The sequence below is a fragment of the Saccopteryx bilineata genome, chromosome 12, assembly GCF_036850765.1.
Source record: "Saccopteryx bilineata isolate mSacBil1 chromosome 12, mSacBil1_pri_phased_curated, whole genome shotgun sequence".
NCBI classification, from domain to species: domain Eukaryota; kingdom Metazoa; phylum Chordata; class Mammalia; order Chiroptera; family Emballonuridae; genus Saccopteryx; species Saccopteryx bilineata.
Genome location: NC_089501.1, coordinates 49,352,894 through 49,375,505, shown reverse-complemented (window position 1 = coordinate 49,375,505; position 22,612 = coordinate 49,352,894). Strand labels below are relative to the sequence as shown.

The following is a 22,612-nucleotide window of genomic DNA, read 5'->3' as shown; positions in this document are numbered from 1 at the left end:
GCGTGGTGTCAGCGTTGCACTGAAGTGATAGCATATAAAGCCAACAGCACAGCACACCAGCCCTCGTAACCAGCAGCTCTCTCGCTGCTTAACTACGTGCGCTCAGCCACCAAGCACTCTCCCACCGCTGACACGCGGCGCCCAACAGCAGGGCCCAATGAGAAGCGCTTCTTACAGCATGTCTTAATTGGCAGTCGAAGTTGAAGAACCAGTTTCTGATTGAAGAGAGGGGGAAAAATGAAAAATACCACAGAAAAATAAAGTTCACTCTCTTTCCCTCTCAGTTTAAATGTGTTAAAGAAACATGATATACACGTTCTACTTCTCCTGTTTACTCCTCAAAACAGTACTTCAAAATTAATGTTTATTTTAAAAAGTAGCATTGATTAGTTGAAACCCTACTAAAAGCTTCTGCTGTCCCACCCCTTTCTCACACAGTATGCACTTAAAACAGCGGTTCTCAACCTGTGGGTCGCGACCCCGGCGGGGGTCGAATGACCAAAACACAGGGGTCGCCTAGGCATCGGAAAATACATATTTTATTTAAAAATGTATTGTATAATAAATATGTATTTTCCGATGGCTTTAGGAGACCCCTGTGTTTTGGTCATTCGACCCCCGCCGGGGTCGCGACCCACAGGTTGAGAACCGCTGACTTAAAATGACATGGCTTCTTACGCCAAGAAACTCTGGACCAATAGCTGGTATTACAAAGTACACAAGCCGCACGTACTGGATCGCGCCAGCCAAGTGTTGGCGCAGCCTGCCTTTAAACAGGCTTTGAAGTAGAGAGCATGACAACAGGCCAGCAATTCCCAAGCAAGCTACCTTCCCTGAGTGTGCGCACACTTAATCAAGGTATCTGACCCCGAACAGTGATGCGTAAGGCCCAGTGCCAGCAGTGCAGGCTGTAGGAGTCCCGGTTTCTAACGTGAGAGGGTTAGGTGAGCATATGCAATCCACGGACACTTAAATGGGCAGGCTTCAGTCTGGTCACCAACAGAGAGGAACAGTGAGGCTGCAGGTCAAAAGCCAACCTGAAAGGTTACCGCCCCTCTCCCCAAACCCCTCGCCTTTTCTTCCTATCTCAACTTCCACTTGTCACATGGGCTTCCCGCGGGCCACCCCGCAGGGTCCTTTAGATTAACAGTGAGCATTTCCAATCAAGGAGGGCACAAGGCCTCCATTCAGGGCCTTCACCCTGTTACAAAACCCCACAAAGGTGCAAGACAGCCTCACAATAGGCAAACAAATGAGCAGGCCCTGCTTGCCACACACACACACACACACACACACACACACACACGGTTATAGGAGGTGCTCAGGCACTTATTTTAGTAAACTTCAGTTAAGAAACAGGAACAGGCCCGCAAGCCCTATGCTTATTATTAGCCTTTTAAATTTCTTTTATTTTCTCTTTGTAGCTAAAAGAACAGATTCTTCTTTAAGTTGAAAAAGACCATTATGACTGTCGTAGTGAATACACATTTCACTTTAGATACTGTACTCTGTAAAATCCGCAACACTGAACTAACAGACTAAAAGCTATTAGAAAGTTTTACTAACAAGACTTTATAATTCACTTTCTAAGGGCTTTAAAAGTTGAAGCTTAGTAGATTCCACCAAAGTCTCCTAACCGCAAGAGGCTTTCAATGATCACATACAGTTGAAAATAAAACTAAAACAAAATTTAGTGAGAATTGCTGAAAATGGGACTTCTTTTACCTCAATTTATGTTTGAGCATAAGCATTACTTTAACTGAGAGAACTTCCACAAAAGGTACCAATTTTTAACTGAGATGGTTTTTTAACCATCTCATACATATCTTACACTGGGCTATAAAGTCTACACTTGGCAGCTTGGATAAAGATATAAAAGTTATATCTCATAACACACCTGAGCTTTTTCCCATTGAGAGCTATCGTTACTTTCTGGTATGTACTTATTTTCATCTCAAGAAGAGTAAAATAGGAATAAGCAGTTTAATAGACAATAAGTGGGTAGTGTCAGTATCAGAGAATAAAGAGAATTTCAGATTCACAGTTTATAAACACACGACAACCCAGAACAGCCCCACATTTTTAAGACGTCACTGCCACCTCTGGGTATTTACGAGTTGAAACCAATGCACGGTAGTTTGTGTACTAGTTTACAAGTTACCGCTGCATTCACCTGCCGTACATACACAAAGCCACGACTGGTTAAGAACCTTACACTGTGATAACTCACGCATCCTCCACTTTCCCAAAGTTCACTCTATGCCACCTCACTTTTACGAAAGACCTACATGAGAACCTGGTTTTGTTAAAAAAAAGAAAAAAATCTTAAGAGGATTTTCCCTTTTATGGAAAAAAAGTGCAAAGAGCGTTCAGTGTCTGTTCTGCATGAGCCATTCCTGAGCAGCGTGCACCCGCCGCGAGAGAGGCGCCCTAGGCTCCTTCCCCGGAACCACGCTCAGTGTCTCAGCCCCGTCCGCCGGAGCCCAGTTTGTGTTCGGGCATGCGTGCTGTGTTCTCCATCATTCTGTGCATCTGTTAGCAAGATGCGTCCCCACGGAACTCAGTGTCCGACAGGGGGCGGAGCCTGCATGCAATGCCAAGAACCACACGGGGGATTGTGGTTTCCCTTTCAAGGTGCTATCAATATTACTTTTCTTCTTCTCACCCACCCACAAACTTGTAACCATTGACAGATTCTGGTTTTCACCTTTTTGACATTGAGACAAAGGTTTTAACAGAAGGGAGACTGACTCACAACAGAAGTGTGGAAAGTGCTTGTGGGCAGGGCCCGTACACTTCTGTTTCAGAAGACGTGTGGGTGTTGAACAAACGTCCTAGGTCTTTCCTGAATGCCTCTGCTGGGCAGCACTTCCGTGGGAGGCGTGACCAGGCCGGAGCCCCAGGGTCACCCTTACATTGCAGAGGGATAAGACCAGGACTGTCCCACAGGCCAGTGTACAGGCCAACAGCACAAAAGCTCCTGTTTTCTTCCAATATAATGAAATGAATTCAGCACTAATGGCAACAGAAGACTCTGAAGAAAACATAGAATAAAATGTCAAGGACACTTTAAAAGAATTAAAAAGAAAACAGTATTCCCATGGCATGATTCGGAAAGAGACAATGATATACCAAGTAAAGAAAGACAGCTTCTTCATTCTTAGATCACCTCCCCAAAGATCACTGCGAACAACTATTCAACACACTAACTAACCCAAGTACAAATGTGACTTTAAATCCTCTTTCCTGTAAACACAACATGTTTTCTGCACACGGCACACTCCCGGCCCCTTAACAATACACTGCATGCGTGTTCTCTATCTGCACCAAAGTACTACGTCCCTGGTTTTTACTCTGCATGGCATTGCACCGTCAGTGCTGCAACTTGTCTGTCCCGTCCCGTCGTGCCATTCCAGCCTTTCCCTACTTCATAGAGAACCACAATGAACATCCTTGTGTACACATCTTCATGTGAAATTCAGGGCAGGGCAAAAGTAAGTTCAGCTGTTCATATGGAAAATAACACAGTAACACATAATAATACGTGTACTCATAACTGTAAACCTACTTTGCCCAACCCTGCATTTGTGTAGCATAAAATCTCTGCAAGTGGAATTTCTGGCAAAAGGTGGGTACATTTAAAATTTTGACAGAAACTGGCAAAGTGCTCTTAAAGAAAGTGTCAGCGTACACATGCAGCCCGTCGCTTTGGAAGAGAACAGAGCTTCACTCAAGATGGTCACCTTAGCATCAACATGCCTCATCGTGGTATAAAAAGTAGCAGACCCTGGGCAGGGAAGAGGAGGGGGACTGGTCGATAGTGACCACACAGCAAATGCAAGAGAGCCCCAGGAATTTAGACAAACAAGCGGCAGTGGTCCCAAGAGGCCGGGAGGAGGGGCCCAGACCCCGGCCAACACTGGCTGTCTTCAAGGGCCCGCAGAGACCTTCCGGTCTAATACAAAAAGCGCCAGGGAGCCACGTGGTGTCTGCATCTCCTGTTATTTAAGAAAGGTCATTCCAATAATTGCATGAAGTGCAGATGTACTGGAAAGAGAATGAAGATGCCACTTATTACTGTTACAGGAGTCCTGAGCAGCCCTACGACAGCCTGCAACAGCTAAGCCAGAGCAATTCTTGCTTCTTTTCTCTCCCTGCTTTGGAAACTCCTCTCGTCAATTCCAACCAGCAACAGGGAACAGAAACAGCCCTGGCGTGTAAGACGTATGGAGAGGAGGAGGAGGGGGTCACAGGGTTGCCGCAGTCACGCGAAATCATCACTCCACTCAGGAAATCTGATATGCTACAACCTCTTCATTTTTAGTTTGTAGATAAACTTAAAAGACCCTTTCCAAAGGAAAGCAATTAAATCTATAAAACATCCACTTCAGGAATGGCACAATCACCCCATTGCCGGCTCAGACACCCTGCAAATAGTAATATTAACAAGGACAGCTGGCAATAACAGGCAGGACTCAGTGACAGGCAGTGCACACAGTCCGTTTCTACCATGGGCTGGTAGCTGAAGAACACTGACTGTACCATAACCCCTTGGGACAGTCCCCACCACCATCTAGTTGTGGACCAGGAGGAGGAGAAACCCCTGTAGTCTGCATGGTGAGACCTGTGTGCACGGTGCTGGGATCTCAGTGCGATGGCCCATCTCCACTTCTACCCACTGGACTCAGAGACAACAGGTAGCTTCGAGCACTATTACATAATAAGGATTTAATGTGATTTTAGCTTTTTTACAGTGTCATCCTAGACTTCTATATACCCTCCTAAATTCCCCTTTCAAAATTATAAATCTTTAGTATTTTATATGTGGGATACTTCCAAAACATTCAGTTATAGTATTATGAATGAGAAATATTAAAATAAGAGTCCCACAAAATCGAATACAAAGCCACAGTACCTAGCTCTCATTCCCATCCAAGAGTCCTCTCCAGTGCCCAGGCTGGCGGGAAGCAGGTGGACAGGCCGTCCTGCCGCCTCACCGTTTGCTCGGGCCCCTCTGTGGGTTCTCTCCGCGGCCCCTGGACAGCCGGTGGCCGTCAGCTCTGCCCCAGGACTGCGTGCTGGCGATGCCTACCGAAGCTCTCCTTCAGGTCCCACGCACTTCAACTACGTGTTCAACGTCTCTACCTGCAGGTCGAGTCCCATGCACTCATCTTGTCAAGAAATGACTCTCCTAATTGTCCCCCTTAGATCTGATCTCTCCCGTCATCCACATCCAGCTGATGTTTCACCAAACCCCAAACAACTGTCAAGTCCCCTTCCCCTTTCTGACTGCCCTTCACCGGGGCCACGGGACACCACGCCCCCTTGCCACCAGAGACAGGCTAGGACACAGGCGGCATGGTGAATCCTGCCGGACAAGGCCTCCTCCGGGGCCTAGAGAGAAGTCCGTCCTCGGTCCGGTACAGAGGGGCTCAGCAGACACCCCCCAGCTCCACTCTGGCTTCAGGCTGCTGTCCCGGGTGCTGCCAGTCCCCCACCCTGACCGCTCAGGGTCTCCTGCGGGGCCACAGTCTCAGGTCTGTCTCGGTCCCAAGTGGCGTCCCTCCTTCCATGAATGCAGAGCATCTGGCTGTCCTCAAGACCCTGCTAGAAATGAACTCTGCCCCACACCGACTTCCGATCAACCCCTCTGAAAGAGTTTCCAACGCTGTGCGTTAACTATTTGCTTGTGTATCTCCTCTCGGGCCTCCAGTGCTGAGGACCCAGTAACAGCCGGGAGTGCGCGACTGAGTGAATGGCTTCTCAGAACTCACACTTAGAATTAGACACGGCAATAGGAAATAAATGTACAAGGGTAAACACATAACACTGAACAAAACTGGGGCTCACGTCCAAGAATATCTATCATGTCAATGTGCTGCAGACCACACTGAGCCTTTTGTGACTGGTGGTCCCAGGCAACGAGGTGACTGAGTAAGAATGGAGTAAAATATAGACACAGTGGAAATGAAGAGGGGAAAGGCTACGGCAAGCCTCAGTGGTGCCGTCAGCAGAGAGAGAAGTCAAGACGTTCTAGGCCTCCTCATGAACCACCAGCGAGGAAATGCTCTTGGCAAAAATAAGTGACAATAAGTTTGATAAAGCCTGTATATCTAACTGTCAATTTATAGGAAATAGAAAGGACTGAAGAACACATTAAGCCATAGCGAATCAATCAGCAAATCCCAAACTGCAGGGATCTTTCTGCAAGACAAGTGACCCAGTTTCCTCAACAAACAAGCTGCAACAGAAAACAGAAGAGGAGACAGGAGGAGAGGGCGAGATGGAGACAGAAAAAAACCCTCAGGAGGGAAAGGCACAAGCCAATCATAAGAGAGGACTTTTTTTGGACCTTGATTCAAACTACCCCACAATGTATATTAAACAAAAAACATTTATTCCGCTGGAAATATGAACAATGAATAACTATGAAAAAACATACCGGTATATTTTGAACAGGATAACTATTATGTTTCTCTTTAAAAGCCCTTTATCTTTTAGGGCTACACTAAAATATTTACGGGTTAATTGCTACATTGTCTGGGATTTGCTTCAAAGCGGTATTGAGGGTGGAAGTTGGGGGTGGGGGGGAGGAGCGTGGATGAACTGCCGAAAGCCCAGCACCAGCGGTGCGTGCATGGAAGGAACCCAGCTTCTGTTTCTGGGTGACAACGTTCACTTCACTGAAATGGAGTGAACCCAGAGGCAGGGTTCACAGCAGAGACTGGCACTGACTGCAGCTTCCCGGGAACGACCACAGCAACTCCATGCTGGTCCCCCGCCCTCTGTCTCCTCTTGCCCCGGAAAACCCATGGAGCACATCATTTCATCTTTGACAGTTTCTTGCCCCCCTAGTTTATCTTGAACATGTTTGCTACACTATTCAATCCTAACACTTAGCTATCTTAAAAGAAAAAAATCTCTCCATAATCTTAACTAAATCAACCTTGCCGGTTTCCTTTTCCCCGGGACCCCGAGGCGAAGCCTGCCCTGAGTGTTGACTCAGTGGTCCCTTCTCGGTCTCATCTCCTGATCAAGCCGTCCTCATCACAGTATCAGCTGCCGTCCCTGCCTAACGCTGACACTCCTGCCTTTCCTTATGCTGGTCCAGACTCTTAGAGGCCCAGTTTCCTATTTCACTGACTCCAAGAAGCCTTTTCCAGATACTACAGATCTCTCCAAAGATCATGAACCTGTTAAGTCAACAAATGCAAGCTCAAGTTCCAGCTTCAAAACTATTCACTAGCGGTGGGACCGTGAGCAAATTCTTCTGAGTTCAGTTTCCTCCCCTAGGAGCCCTGGTGGATGGATCTAAGCTGGGAAGGCCCAGGGCACAACATGCTCTCCTTTACTCCCTGTGAATGTAATCTCAGGCACATGGTGCTCAAAGAATAGGGTTTATAGCTAACAGTAGTCTCTGTTGAGGATAATGGGAAATCACTTTAATTCTTCTAAGTCCATATCAATATTTACCCCTGCATCTTCCTTTACCATTGCTCCAAAAATATTATATATTAGATTAAAAATCACATAACCAAAGCTCAAATGGTTTTTTACTGCTACTGATTCCCATAGGCAGATTCTAAGCTTATATTAAAGCCATATTCCTTCCAATACGCCATATATACTGATGAGTTCAATGGCTAGATTCATAATGTTATTTTCCATCAATTCAAAGAAGTAATTATTTCCAGATTTTTAAAAACAATTCTAGTAACAGGACAGGCTTGCACAAGCTGCTTTATTAGATTTTCTCACTGATGATTCTCATGAATATTGACAGCATGTTCCTCACTCCACCTGCTGGTGCGGCTGCAGCCGCCCTGCGCCCGCAGTAAAGCTGAGCCCAACAGGACCTGGAAGGGGAGCCAGGCGCGACCGAGAGCAGCCGTCTCTCCCACACCAATCACGGCAGGATCCTGGGGCCTCTGCTCTGGCATTCAAGACTAAAGAAACGCTTTTTCCTTTGTTTTCTTTCGGTTTCCACAAGAACTTCTTCCTGAACTGGGCTGCCCAAAGTGAGAAAGGGAGCCACGTGGTCGCCTAAATTACATTTCCTAATTTATCCAAGAGAAATACCAAGATACTCAAGAGCTAAGGGCTAAAGTGATTAAGATTTTAATTGATTAATAAACTCACAAATCTAAGAGCCACAGTAAATGTTTAGCTATGCTTTTTGTAACACACACAAAGTCAGAAAAGAAAGGATCAGGCCTGACCTGCGGTGACGCAGTGGGTAAAACGTCAACCTGGAACGCTGAGGTTGCTGGTTCAAAACCCTGGGCTTGCCCAGTCAAGGCACATATGGGAGTTGATGCTTTCTGCTCCTCCCCCCTTCTCTTTCTCTGTCTTTCTTTCTCTGTCTCCTCTCTCTAAAATGAATAAAATCTTTTTTAAAAAAAAGAAAAGGAAGAATCCTAGCTCTATTACTTATTATTCAAAGAATTACATTCCTCACCCATAAAACCAAGATACAGGGACTTACCTCTGAAAGGTGTATTAATGATTAAAGGAGACTAAGCAGCTAGCACACTGCCTGGCACATTTAACTGTCTCATAAAAATCGCCAACTGTTACTTATATACTAAAAAGCACACTGAAGAAAATGAGACTCAAAAGTCTCGAGGTCCTGGCTGGTTAACTCAGCTAGTTGGAGCATCGTCAGGAAACACTAAGGTTGTAGGTTCAATTCCCAGTCAGGTTACCTACAGGAAGCAGCCAATAAGTGCACAACTAAATAGAATAACAGATGAATGCTCCTTCTCCCCTCCTTTCCTCTTTCCATCTCTCTAAAATCAATCAATAAATTTAAAAAGAATGTTTTTAAATAAAATTCTCATTGAACCACTGGGACTTTATCTTGTGGCCATGATGGTGATGATGATGTGGTGGTGATGATGATGGTGGTGGCGGTGGTGGTTGGGGTGGGGGTGGTGGCGGTGATGATGATGATGATGATGGCGGTGGTGATGGCGGTTGTGGTGGTGGTGGTGATGATGACAGCAGCAGCTAACAATTACATAGCATTTACTATTTGACAGGCACTCTTCTAAGTGCTTTGTTCACTGAATAAAGTCTTTCTGTTTAGATATCAACCCTATGGAATAATTACTATCTTACAGATAAAGAAACTGAAGCACAGAAGTTGATGAACTTGCCCAAGGTCACTCAGTTGGCAAGTGGTAGAGTTGGGATGGGAACCAATATATTCCTTCTTCAGAGTCGATGCATGTATCTGCCTTCCCACTGGACAAGAACTAAGCTTTGGACTCTACTTCACAGCTGATGAATTCCAACCTGAGGCTGGGGTCCAGGAATCTAAATTTTTAATAAACTTCCCAGATTTGCTTTAGGGTTTCAGAACTGTTGACTAACGACAGTGTAGTATTTTCATTAAATTTTGACAAGTGAGAGATTGCTACAACTTGGGGTTTTAAGTATTCTGCCACTGAGCGGTATTCTAGCATGAAACCTGACTCCATCATTCACAAGGTCTAGTTTACCAGATGTTTATGGTTGTAAAACGGGAAGACGGGAGTCCATGCACTCCTTACGTATTCTCCTGAGACCAGGAATGGCCCTACCTGTCTTACTGTGGCTGCATTAGCAGCAGCTGGAAAAGGTCCCCAACCACTCTGAAACGAAGTGACCCTGGCGCCTGCCACCTGCCCAGGGCTGATCTTCCTGCCAAACCCACACCCCTTCTTCCCCGGTTCAGCAGGCGACCGGCCCAGGCACGAGAGCCAGAGGCCTGCACTCGGACTGGGGCTCACACCGAGGGCCTGAATTCTCACCATGGAGAGAAAGGGATTTGAAAACTCCCTTGAAATTGAAGCAAATTTTGTATAATACATATATTTTTCTGGGAAGAGGATTTTTAGCTTTTACCAAATTCCCAAGGACCCCAAGAAAGCTAATGGGCAAGAACTAACAGGCATAACAACATCAAAAATGGGATTCACCAGAACTGAGAACATGATGATTTCATAGAGATTTACAGATCAGATTAGTACAAATAACCGCATTCAGTATTATCATCCTTATCTAAATAATTGAAATAAAAATATAATTCCTATGGAATTTCCAAGTAGAGTTAGTGTCCAAATCACACAGGCAATAAAAGCTCTGGTTGCCTAAGTAATTCTAGTCTAAAGAGTTATCGAGGCAGGACACCTTGCGTTACTATGCACACACTTTAATTAAAGGAACAGCATGAGGGATGCAAGCGGCATGTCAGCAAGCTGCTGGAACAGGAGTTAGGAGACGCGTGTGCTGTGTGAACAGGTAGACGGTCTGCTTTTGCCAATGAGGGTGAAGTAAGAGGCCAGAAATCCCACCTCAAGCCTATCTTGCCAACTTCTCCCTAACACTGCTCAGGGAACCACTTTGAAAAGGTGGTCCGACTTCCCTATGCACTGCCTTTGGCGTGGAAGAACCAAAGGGAAGAAAGAAAGAAGGCTAGATGGAAAAAACCCAACAAAGTAACAGGAAAACAACAACAAAGACGGCCAGCATGGAAGACTTCCTTGTTGTTTCGCACGGTGTCAACAAAGCTCTCAAAATGCAAGAAGCAAAAAGGGTCTGTGGAATTTTTTAACACGAACACAATTTACTTTAATAACTTTGAAGAAGATGTTAAAATGGATCATCTGATCTATGAAATTAATTTTAACATTCCCCACTCCTATCTTCATTTTCAGAGTACAGACAACGAAGGGAAAATACACTCTTATATGAGGTAACGCCCATACTGTCCTCTGTACTAACCTTCAGTGGAAGCAGACAGGCTATAAGACATTCCTCCTCTAAAAAAATAATTCCAAGGTTCCCTAATAGTTTAAAAATGTATGTTCCAGCTAAGTGTTGCTATGACTATAAGAAATATTTTACCTTTAAAGAGTCTAATATAAATTTCTATTTTGGAAAAAAAGTAAAAGAAGACTCCAGAAATTTCAGGGTTGCCATCAGTTACATCAAAACGGAAGTAAAAATTTTTTATCAAGAGTCAAATTTATTTCTTCAGCCATTTAACACTAAATGCCGCACGCTTTCCAAGGACATTCCGAGGATAATCCTGCTTGAGGACCTGCTCTTGAGCCCTGAAGGATGACAACCCAAACAGTACTTGACAATTGGCAAGACAGTGGAGTCCAGGGTCCTGGGGTCCCCTGCTGTGCAGGACATTAACCCTTTAGCTGTAGACTCCTTGAGTCCCAGGAGAGAGAGGGAGTGCCCCTTGGGCATGCTGGGCCAAGGACTAGTACCAGACCATGCAGAACTATTAGGAGACTTCCCCAGCAGTTCTCCAAGGGCATCCCTGCGTCAGCGACAGTATGAGCACTGCTGGGGAACTTATTATTCAATAGAAATGAAATGATTGGGTCATGCTCCAAACCACAGCATCAGAAACTCTAGAAGTAGGGTTCCACAACCTGCACTTTAACACCCTTCTAGGTGGTTATGATGGACACTGAAGTTTGAAAACACTAGGTTAAGAAATGAAAAGGCCCATACCAGTGCTGTTTTGGCTTGAATATCAGCCTTTCTCTGGAGCAAAATGTATCTCTATTGCAAACACTAAAAAGAAAACCACCAAGCCTTTAGATTAACATGGAATCGGGATCAAACCCAAGCCCCACCACATTCAGGCATAAACTGCTCTATGACCTCTCAGAGTTCTTAATAATAAATAAGATAGTAGCAAGGGGCCACACTAAAAAAAAATACACTAGAAAGCATTGGTTAGCATTTCTGCACCAATAGTACTCAAACTGTGGAGCACATCAGAATTGCCTTCGCAGGTGAACGCAGATTCTCAGGATCCCCCCAGAGAGAACAGCTTTGGAGTAAGAACGCACTTGCGCCAACCTCCAGGTGATCCTGATGCGGACGACCCCCACCCTTTGCTTTCTTTTTAGAAAACCACAGCTGTACACCTACCTGCCAGCCGGGTGGCCGTTCCCTCCTGCTCGATTCCTCCCCTTCTTCCACCTCCCACAGCGACTGCAGAGACAGGGCCCCTCCTCTCCCCAAAGCCCAGCACGGTGAGGAAGACCAGTCAGGGACTAGGGGGCTGGTTCTGTTCTTCTTCCAGAAAAAAAAGGTGGTAACTGCCCACACTAGCAAATTCGAAAAGTAACCCTATTTCATACATCTGCAGATAATCACCTGGGATACAATATACATAGAGCATATTACTCTAAAATCTTTTTAAATCAAAGAAATTGATGAAGGAAGAATATTTATGTTATATTAATTTGTTAATTATATATAATTAACAAATCAAAATGACTATTGAGTCCCACTCAATGTCCCCACCTCCAGAGGGAGGGGCTTCCTCCCACCAGGAACCAGCATACAGAGCGAGACAACACAGCCCAGGTGCACAGGTGTGCGGTGTGGGGGAGCCTGTGGTTCAGGATTCCATTTCCTCATCTCTCTTACAGACAGGGATGGGCACGGAGGAGAGGGGGGGGGAATCACTTCACCAGTTAAACAGTATTACAGCTGGGCTAGTAACAGGGAAAGTGTAAAGCAAGGCTTATTCTCAGACTGACTCCTGCTCTTAATGTATTCGGAGTTTTTTTCAGTTTTTAATAAAATATATCTCTTAACCACCTGACCTCTGGTGACGTGGCAGATAAGAGTGTCAACCTGGAACGCTGGGGTCACTGGTTCAAAACCCTGGGCTTGCCTGGTCAAGGCACATACGAGAAGCAACTACTACGAGTTGATGTTTCCTGTTCCTACCTACCCCCTTTCTCTGTTTCCTCTCTCTCTCTCTAAAAATCAATAAGGTCTTAAATATATGTGTATCTATCTGAACAAATGAAAATGTTCCTCTTCTCCTGCCACGCTGCCGGTCCCAACAGCAGACTGACCCGGCACCTGTCTCAGCCTGCCGGCCCCGCCCAGGCTGCACACGCCCCACCCAGGCTGCACACTGCGCACGCCCCACCGACCCATGGCCTCCGGCTGCTCTTCCCAAGGGGATCTGCCCTCCCCTTTCTAAAGAAAACTAAGTACTAAAAACAGTCGGTACTATGCAATTCCTCATTTCTAGGTTTTCTTTTCTGCTCATTCTGGTACTTGAAGAAAAATTTTGAACATGAAAATGAATAGCATTATCAAATTATAATCCAGCAGTCAAGATTCCCAATTACAACATAAAACATAAAAACAACAACTACTGAAAGTTTTCCAACAAAGACCTGAATCAAGTGAATATTTTCCTCTCACTTTCCCCACTTCTGTAAGATAAAGCCAGGGCCCAGGCAGACAGCTGCAACTGCCTATGGGACCGCCTCGATCTGCCAGCCAATCAGAACAGCACCAAAACATTCCCGTCAAATGACACTCCCACACTCTCAAATGGTTTTCTTGGTTCTTCAGTAGTTTCTTCTATTTACTACTTATTTAAGAAGCTTTCAGGAATAACTAGAAGAAAAACACACATAAAACTGACCATCCTATATCAACTGAAACTGTTACAGCAGTAAATTATATCTACATTCAAAATTAGTGCAGAGCTTTTGCTATTTCTGCCCTGTCTCCCAAAACAGAGCAACAGAGAGGAAAGGTGCCACCTTCTCCCCCAGCCCTGCCTCTGCCAAGCCCAGGTGGGAGCACACCTCACAGCTGCTGATGCACAGACCCTGGCACCCCTCGGAGCTCGAGAAGTAGTTAAGTGGTTACTCAAGTCAACAACCAGAAATCAGTCTGGGGGGCGGGGGGCTTGCTCAGACCTAAAAGTAAGTTAAAAGTTCTCTCCTTAGATGCTCACAAGCTCTTTAAACTTAAAAGGAAATTCCCCCTAGTGACGGTTCAAAGCCTGAGACAACTGCAAACAGGGACAGCAAGAAGAAAGGGGCTGATTCAAAATTCATACACGACCCAAGGCTTCACCAGCAGTCACCTTTAAAACAAAAAATAATTTTTATCAACCTACATTCCAAAATTTTTTATTATCAAGTTAATTACCAGACTCCAGTATTAGTAACTAAATGCTAAGCGATTAATGATAATGAACAATATGCCCTTGTCTTTACTCTTATAAAACAAATCTTATAAAACAAATGAGATGAACACTTCAGTGATTTAACATAGACCTTTTATGGTTAATTTTCCCCAAAAGCTGCAGGATAAGGAACTCAGAAATTAACATTTTGTCATATAAGTAATAAGAAACACAAATTAGAATAATCAAACAACTAGCAATAAAGAAATGTTTATACCACAATCGGTCCCTGTCAATGTGCTTCATGTAACCTCTGAATTCCTTTAGTGATTTATTTGAGTGGCAAGTAATTAAGTTGAAAGAATTTAACCCTCATGCTCCAATGCTATCCTCTTCTTTTCAAATAATGCCCATTTGCCAAATACTTTCAGTTTACTGCTTCTTTTTTGGACATAGACCACAGAGATATCTGAATCAAGCAGCATTTTAGAACTTATCTTAAACACTTGTGCCTACCCACTCATATACAAGGTGACCCAGACTTCTACTTGGTTCAATTTGATCCACTGTGACAGGTGGTCTGCCATGATAGTACTATTTTCTGCTATAAGAAGTATTAAACAATAATCTTTCGTTTCATTTTCCTTTTCTGAAGTTGGAAACAGGGAGGCAGTCAGACAGACTGCCCCGTACGCCCACTGGGGGTGATGCTCCGCCCATCTTGGGGCTTCCCTCTGCCACAATCAGAGCTATTCTAGCGCCTGAGGCAGAGGCCACAGAGCCTTCCTTAGAGCCCGGGCAAACTGCTCCAATGGAGCCTTGGCTGTGGGAGGGGAAGAGAGAGACAGAGAGGAAGGAGAGGGGGAGGGGTGGAGAAGCAGATGGGCGCTTCTCCTGTGTGCCCTAGCCAGGAATCGAACCTGGGACTCCCGCATGCCAGGGCGACGCTCTACCACTGAGCCAACCAGCCAGGGCCTTTCATTTCATTTTCAATCATTAATTAAAAGCAATTTAAGTCACCAGTTCCAACCATAATTAGTATGTTTCTTCTAAATGACCTTGACTCTTCCCCCCATCTTAGCTACTGGTAGTTCAGTATCACTCAGGGCATTACCTCTACACCAGCGGTTCTCAACCTGTGGGTCGCGACCCCGGCGGGGGTCGTGACCCACAGGTTGAGAACCGCTGCTCTACACCTTCAATAACAAAGAACTGGTCCTACCCCAAGATCAACTCTTCTCTCACCAGCAAACCTGCTCATTCTTCAAGGCCTCCTCTGAGACACGCTGACCGGCACCCAGCCATAGCGTGATGCCCCCCCACACACTCTGAACTGTCACTATCTGCGCATGTCGATCCCTTGGGGCTCCTTCAGTTCAGACAGTGCTTCATTGATCACTGAATTTCCGGCATATAAGGTGTTTCCAAGTACAAAGAGGTTCAATAAGGGTTTACATCTTGCTTCTCCTACCTGTTCTATACTCTGCAATTTTTCCAATACACCTAAGGTTAAAAGGATAATAGAAAGATAAAGTTACAACTTGTGAAGTTTGCATTCATAATGCCCAATATTTCTCTCAGAATCTGAGATAACTCTATCAGCTTGAAGAAAACTATACCCAAAAAGGCAAAGTCTGAAATTCTCTTGCCGCTTTACACCAGGGGTTCTTAAAAATCCATCCTGACATACCTTTCTTCTTTAAATAAATTGGGACTCATTTGAATAAAGTTACCTCCTAAAGATCTTCTCTAAGGAAAAAATGACATTTCTGGCTATGAAACGGTGTAGTTTCGAGCCATGGAAACAGAAAGGGCTCCGCAGGCTGCTAGCGTCACAGTCCTGGAGGTGGAGCTGCCCAGCGAGCACCACGGTCAGTGAGAAGGGCGCTAAAGCAGTCTGGTGCCGTGCACGCAACTCCCTCCAGGGTGCCTGGCTCTCCGACCACGGTCCTGCTGCCTGACCACCGCCCGTCAGAAGGCAGTGTGGGAGGTCCTGGAAAAACAGCCCCCACTAGGGACACTGGACTCTTCTCCAGCTTCTCACAGGCTGAATCGGAAGCAGAACAGGAATCAGAGGTAAAAAGACAAAAATTATGAGTCTAGAAGTCCAAGGAGGAGATAAGAAAGTAACGAGGGTTTGCGAAGAGGGGCCAGCGACCCAGGAAACAAACCTGTACTTAATGCTTTGTGACCTAGAAGCGATCAAATACAATGGAAGGCACATAGAAATTAAAAACAAAAATATTTAAAACTTACAGCATTACAGATTCCCTACCATACAAAGGTCCAAATGTGTACTTCTGCCTTAGTAAAATTAAATTATCTATCCAATCAATGACCACAGTTCCACATTAGACAGACTATATCTAATTCAAAATTCTGTGAGGTCTCTTTAACATTGTTGGGGCTCAAAAACAATTATGTGAAATCCTTATTAGAAATAATTTAAAATAAGAACCATTGGAAGAGTTTCATTACAAAATGTGAATGCACTGACTGTATGTTCTAAATTATCTATTATATTACATGTTTCTACAGTTTTAAACTGTGTAAGGGATGTCAAATTAACAACGAGAAAATATTAAGAGAATACCAGTTCTAGCAGTATGGCAGATTAGATATTCTAAATGTCTACTGAGTAAAAGATCTAAAATCCTGGATAAAATGCTTTTTTAAAGGGATCACAGACTTGACATAAATATGAGTAAAACAGCCTGACTGGTGGTGGTGCAGTGGATCAAGCATCGACCTGGAGCGCTGAGGTCGCTGGTTCAAAACCCGGGGCTTGCCTGCTCAAGGTACAGATGGGAGTTGATGCTTCCTGCTCCTCCCCCTCTTCTCTCTCTCTCTCTCTCTCTCTCTCCCTCCCTCTCTCTCTCTCTCTCTCTCTCTCATCTCTGAAGTGAATAAATAAATAAAAATAATTTTAAAAATATATGAGTAAAACAGGATACTTACAGAAAGTAAACCAAGACCATGGGAGGTAAGAGAAATAGAAGCTGAGTTTTGCTACAGATGTTAACTTTCTATTTGATGATTACACAGTGAACAGGGAATGGAGAAGCAGTGTGGGGCTTGCCAAAAGGCAGTCAAGTATGAGACAATACCTCTCAACTAATAGCATGAACACCCAATAAACAGAACAGAGAAATACCTACCTGTCTTGAAGATACTGCACAGAAGTAGGAGGAATTAAAAATGGTTCCTTTGAGCATTAGTAACCACAGTCTAACCATCACCAGGGTTTCTGGTCAAAATTAACACTTAATGGTGTGCTCTACAAGACCTCATGAAGAAAATTCCATTAAAACTGGTCCCAGAGGCCGTCAGCACCTGAATCCGCTGATCAATCTTAACATCATTATTGTGGGGCGCTACAACATTGTTAATCCTGATGAAATACAGTCACAATGTCACCTATGAACTACTCAAACCGTGTCAGCCAGTAATGATGTGTAACAAAACACCCAAACTCAGTGGTCTAAAGTCACCAGAATGTGTGATGCTCACGGATTCTGTGGTGAGAAATTTGGACAGAGTACAAAAGGGAAGGCTTGCCTTCATCACGATGTCTCTGAACTTCAGCCGAAAGACAAGCTGACGGCCACAGGCAAGCTGGGCTGGAGCCACCGGCTCCCTCACTCAGAGGCAGGGCCAGACCCCTCCGAGCAGCAGAGTGCCCTAAATGTTGGGGACATGATTCACAACATCCACAAACAAAAAAGTCTAACATTCAATTCAAGCCTTTGACTCTAACTTGCAACATACAGGAAACAGAAGGGCTGAATGAACAGCCATGTCAGGAGAAAACATTCTGACAAAGCCACTGCACAGGACAAATGACTCAGGTTTCTAAACGGGGATGTGGTAAGAGAGAGAGAACTGTTTCAGATAAAAAGAACCAAGTCAATGTATTAACTTTGTTTGAACTGTGAATTTTGCTTGAAATATACTCACTATAAAGGCTTTCTAAGGATAAATAGGAATATCCGAATATGGTTAGGTTAGTAAGTGAAAGAAATTACAGTGCCATGTGAGGGCTCACTTGATCATTCTATTTATCATCATATTAAGAATTTTTAATGATACTTTACAAAGTAAAAGACAAGATATGGTTCCAGAGGAGGAGGCCTAAAGGCAACCGATGAAAGCATGTACCATTTCCTCTGAAAGAACAGAAATAAATTCAGGCCACTATGAAACAGTCTTCAAAAACAAAGAAAGAAGGGAAAGGAAAAAATTCCTAGAATTGAAAGAGAACAAAATGACATGTCAAAACTTGAGAGATTCAGTCAAAGCAGTGCTTAAGAGGAAATTTCTTAGTTGTTTATTTGGCTTCATCAGACAAAAAGGTTTCAAATAAGCTAAGCATTCCTGGGGTTGAATCTTTTCTTGAAAAAGAGCAAAACAAACATCAGTAAAGTAGAAAGCAGGCCATAATCAAAGTACAGGCAAAATTTAATCCAACTTTTAAAAAAGAACATGTAAGAGAGGATAACAACCAAAGTGGCTTTGGAAAGATGAGCTGCAGGCAGGATCAATCGAGAACAAAAAAAAGGGAAAACATTATGAGTTAAAATGCCTTCACTCTGGATGTTACAGAAATTAAAGTAATAGAGACTATTAAGAACAATTTCATGTTAAAAAACCTGAAAAGTGGGGTAAAATGGATAAAGTCATAATACATAGATATAAGAAAAAAAACTGACTCATGAAGAAATTGATAACTTGAATACACATAAATAGTCATAAACAAAAAATATTAAAACCAAAGGTCAAAAATCAGAAATGAACAAAAGCTAAATCAAGGGTTACACAGTCCTTCATGGCTTTATAGACACACCTACAAAACATTCAAAAAACATGTAACCCCAAACTTTAACATAAACTATTCCAGTAAATTTTAAAAGGGACTACTATAGTCTCAAATTCATTTTATAAAACTCCATAATACAGATACCACAAGGGTTATTAGTTCAATCTCATTTATAAATAATGATTCAAGAAACCCAAATAAATATCAGCAAATTGAATTCAATGAAGTATAAAAGGGTAATATATATCATGAAGTTAGGTTTCTCCCAGAATGCAGAGTTGATTTACTACTTAAGGGAGATGACGTCAGAGTAATGGCGCGGTAGGAAGCGATACCGATAAATCTCCCTCAAAACTCAACAAGATCTTCAACCAGAAACAGAAAAACCTATCCTTGGAGCCTCCAGATGTTTCGCAATACACCCGAAGGTATGGTCAAGCGAAAAATTGGCTAAATATATAATCAAACCCTGAAGGAAATACGGAGTAAGAAATGCTCCGCCTTCCTCACTAACCTAAACAGGGCGGCTTTCACTGGGAACTGAGAATATAGAAACTAAGGCGGGCAAAGGGGGTGAATAGATCCAAGCCGCGGCACAAACGGTCGAACCAGGCTGTGGCATGGAGATCCAAGCCGAGGAAAAACTGTTCCTGTGGCGACCCAGTCAATACAAGCTAACACTTGCGCCAAACCCAGACAAAGAAAGACAAGCGGGGCAGCCATTTTCCCCCATCTCCTGGTCGGCGCGCGCAGATAGTGGGCGAGAGATTCCTTCCAAAGCCCCGGGAGTGGGCGCCCGTGTTATCCCACAGAGGGGCAGAGTCAGAGGCCTTTGTGTGGGCTGAAAGGGGAATCTCCAGGCCGCCCCAGCGCCCTGAGGGGGCCGCGCACGGGGAGGGAGCGAGAGCCAATTCCAACGCTGGAACTTTTCCGTGCGGGAGGGGTTTCACTCAGAGGGTGAGGCGGCCAGCCTGATATCCTGGTCGGCGCGCACAGAGAGTGAGCGAGAGGTTCCTCCGAGTGCCTCGGCAGTGGGCACCCGTGTTATCCCACAGAGGGGCAGAGTCAGGGGCCTTTGTGTGGGCCGAAAGTGGAATCTCCGGGCTGCCCCAGCGCCCTGGGAAAGCCGCTCACGGGGAGGGAGTGAGAGCCAATTCCAACGCAGCAACTTTTCCGTGCGGGAGGGGGTTTCACTCAGAGTGTGAGACTGCTGGCCTGATATCCTGATCTGCGCGCGCAGATAGTGGGAGAGAGATTCCTCCGAGTGCCTCGGCAGTGCGCGCCCGTGTTATCCCACAGAGTGGCAGAGCCAGAGGTCTTTGAGTGGGCGGAAGCCCCGCCTGATTATGCTAGCAGCTCTGACTGACTGAGCCTTACCCAGAGCCCTGTGCTGAGTGGAAATAGAGTGGGGAGTTGCCAGCTCTTTGAGCCTCTCACTATCCAGGCAGAGGCAGCAGCAACCCCATAGCTGGATTATCAGGCTACTAATTGAGGAAGGAAAGACTAGGAGAGAGGCTCCAGGAACACTGACTCTCTCACTGGCGGAGCCTATAAATGCTAATGATTTACTACTTAAAACACACACACACACAATTTACCCCCCCCCCAAAAAAAGAATAAGCATATTTCATGATAAAGAGCTGAAAGCCTTCTTTTAAAATCAGAGATAAAAGAATAAACAATTCTTTCAAACAATGCACTGGAGAAGTTCATCTTCAGAAAGACAAAAAAAAGAGGGGGTGACTTTTTTTAAAGTATTTGTTTTCTAAATTGAGGAATCCTAAAATAATCTACTAAAGATGAAGTTAATGGAATTAATAAGAATTTAAAACGGTGACAGGACCAAAATGAATTAATATACTACAGTACATTCATTACATTTGTATACACTGGTAACGATGAGAAAATATAATTTTAAAATCAATTTATGTTAACAACTAAAAATAAAGGATGGGAATATACATGTGTAAGTACAACAGCTCTTTTTGAAAACGTTATGAAAGAAATGGCAAACCACCTAACCGAATGAAGAGGAGAGCCAGTCACTCAAGAGAGGAGGGGCTGGCAGGTGGGAGGGCGGGAAGGAAAGAGAGCTGGCCGCCCACCAGTGGACTGGCAGACCGGAGTGTCCTCACTGTGCACGGCCAGTGCCCAGAGTAGATGTGGACGAGGCCACTTTCTGACAACAAAACCACTACCCGGCTCTCCTGTCTTTCTCCAAGCGGCTGATGCCTCTTCCCAAGGAAAACCTGTCCCCACTGTAATCCTCCTGCCTCAAGATAAAAGTGAAGACACACCTAATCACCAAAGGTCACTAGCTTTTTGAGAGTAGCCCAGTCAGGACAGACCACCACATCCTCAAGCCCTCCTAGAATCACGGAGCACGAGTCCCAAGCTTGTAACGCCCCGACCCCACATCGTCCCATGAGGCTCCATACATAAACCCAACTTGTTTTAGCCCAAGTGTGTTCCTCATCTGCCGTCAGTGGGCAAAACATGTTCAAAAAGAATTGTCAATTCTTTTTCACTATTTTCTTTTGCATCATGTTTCACAGAAAAAGATATAATGAACAAGAAGACCCCATCATAATAACAACAATAAAAAAAAAGACAAAATTCTTAGGAAAAAACATAGTAGAAAATGAAAAGTTTATATAAAAAAATAAGCAAACACAAATAGCCAAGAAAACCTTAATTTAAAAAAACTAATAAAGATATACTAACTACAAGATACTAAAAAGTATTAAGAACTGAATACAGTACTGCTGCATTAATAGGACCAGTACAAAAGAACAAAAATCCCGCATAGCCCCAACACACTGTACCTAAGGAAATTCAACAACTAACAAAAGTGGCTTTTCCATTCAAACGGGAAAAGATAACTCAAATAGCTAAGTTTATGTGTTAACTTGGGAGTGTTTCTGGATAAAATTAACATCTAAATCAGTGACTTGACCTACAGTGGACTGCTCTCCACACTGAGGGTCTATCTCATCCAACCAGCTGAAGGTCTGACAAGAAGGAGATGACCAGGCTCTGGAACAAGAGGAACTTTCCAGCAAACTGCCTTCCGATTCCATCGTCACCGTGGGCCCTTCCTGGCCTCCAGCCTGCCCTCTTCGGACTAGAACTGAAACGTCAGCCCTGCTGGGTTCCCAACAGGTCAGCCCACACTGTGGGTTTTGGACTCGCCAGGCTCCATAAGTCTGTGAGACTGTTCCTTATAATAAACCTCTTTACCCTAACCAATGGAATGTGCGTCCACATTCTGGATGTGCGCACACACACCCTATGGTTCTGCTTCTCTGAAGAGCCCTAATAAAGCAGCCTTCACAGGAAAGGGACTTCATCAACCACGCAGCCATCTAGAAAAAGACGATTAGGCTGGATCACAGCTCTCTCCACAGACCAGGAGAACTGAAACATAAATAGTGGATCTATGAAAACACTGTGAAACAACAGGCGCGAGCTCCTTTGTAACTCTGAAATACGGAAGGCTCATACTCCTGCTAAAAGTAAAACCAAAGATCATAAAAGAAGAGAATGGTCCTTTTGACTACATAAACTTTAACTTAAAAGGCCCTCCACAGGACCCCCATCAAAAAAAGAAAAAAGAAAAAAAGATCCCATTGACAAAGGTCCCATTTGTCAACAGACAAATGACAAGATGAGGACACTGGTTAGTAACTCAGATCACAAAGGTCTAGTCTCCCTAACATACAAAGAGCTTTTATAAATCATTTTTTTTTTTGTATTTTTCCGAAGTTGGAAACGGGGAGGCAGTCAGACAGACTCCTGCATGCGCCCGACCAGGATCCACCTGGCATGCCCACCAGGGG

General features: G+C 44.4%; 1 protein-coding gene across 4 annotated transcripts in view; it reads right to left on the bottom strand.

Annotated features, from left to right (window-relative positions):
* ARID1B (AT-rich interaction domain 1B) overlaps positions 1 to 22,612 on the bottom strand; it is a 429,020-nt gene that overhangs the window by 272,373 nt on the left and 134,035 nt on the right. The window lies entirely within an intron of this gene.